The sequence below is a fragment of the Cebus imitator genome, unplaced genomic scaffold (genome assembly GCF_001604975.1).
Source record: "Cebus imitator isolate Cc_AM_T3 unplaced genomic scaffold, Cebus_imitator-1.0 Scaffold177, whole genome shotgun sequence".
NCBI classification, from domain to species: Eukaryota; Metazoa; Chordata; class Mammalia; order Primates; family Cebidae; genus Cebus; species Cebus imitator.
In genome coordinates, this window is record NW_016107492.1 from 2,294,945 (window position 1) to 2,295,889 (window position 945).

The 945-nt window shown below is 38.2% G+C and overlaps 1 protein-coding gene across 7 annotated transcripts in view; it reads left to right on the forward strand.

The window, feature by feature from the left end:
- Window positions 1-945, forward strand: part of KLHL8 (kelch like family member 8) — a 95,847-nt gene that overhangs the window by 57,980 nt on the left and 36,922 nt on the right. The window lies entirely within an intron of this gene.

Sequence of the window (945 nt, forward strand, 5' to 3'; positions counted from 1 at the left end):
TTTTTTGAGACAGAGTCTCACCCAGGCTGGAGTTTAGTGGCATGATTACAGCTCACTGCAGCCTTGAATTCCTGGGTTCAAGTGATCCTCCCACCTTAGCCTCCTGAGAAGCTGGGACTGTAGGTGCATGCCACCACATCCAGCTAATATTTGTATTTTTTGTAGAGACAGGGTCTGTGTTGCCCAAGCTGATCTCGAACTCCTGGGCTCAAACAATCCTTTAGCCTCAGCCTCCCAATGTTGGGATTACAGGCATGAGCCACTACACCTGGCCTGTTTTTGGTTTTTGTTTATTTTTGTTTTGAGACAGGTGCTTGCTGTGTTGCCCAGGCTGACCTTGAACTCCTGGGCTCAAGTGATCCTCCTACTTCAGCCTCCCAAGTAGCTGGGACTACAGTCATTCACCAGCCATTGCACCCAGCCTTTTGCCCATTTTTAAATTGGGTTCCTTTTTTTTTTTATTATTATTATTGAGTTGTAGAAGTTCTTTGTATATCTGGATATTAACCCCTTATCATGTATATATTTGCAAATACTGTTTTCTTCCATTCTGTAGGTTCCCTTTTCTTCTCTATTGATTGATTGTTTTGCTGCACAAAAGTTTTAAAATTTAATGTCTCATTTGTGTGTGTTTGCTTTTATTGCTTGTGCTTTTATGTCATATACAAGAAATCATTGATAAATTCAATGCTGTGAAGCCTTTTCCCCCTGTGTTTTCCTCCAGTAGCTTTGCGGTTTCAAGTCTAGTCAGTTTATGATTTCAGGGCTACATTGAGGTCTTTAATCCATTTTAAGTTAATTTTTGTATATGGTGTAAAGTAAGGGTCCAACTTCTTTCTTTTGTACATGATATTTTTATGTAGTGTTTTTTTATCACTAGCAGTTTTATGTGTTTGATATATTTTCTTTTCCTTTTCTTTCTTTCTTTCTTTTTTTTTTTTTTTT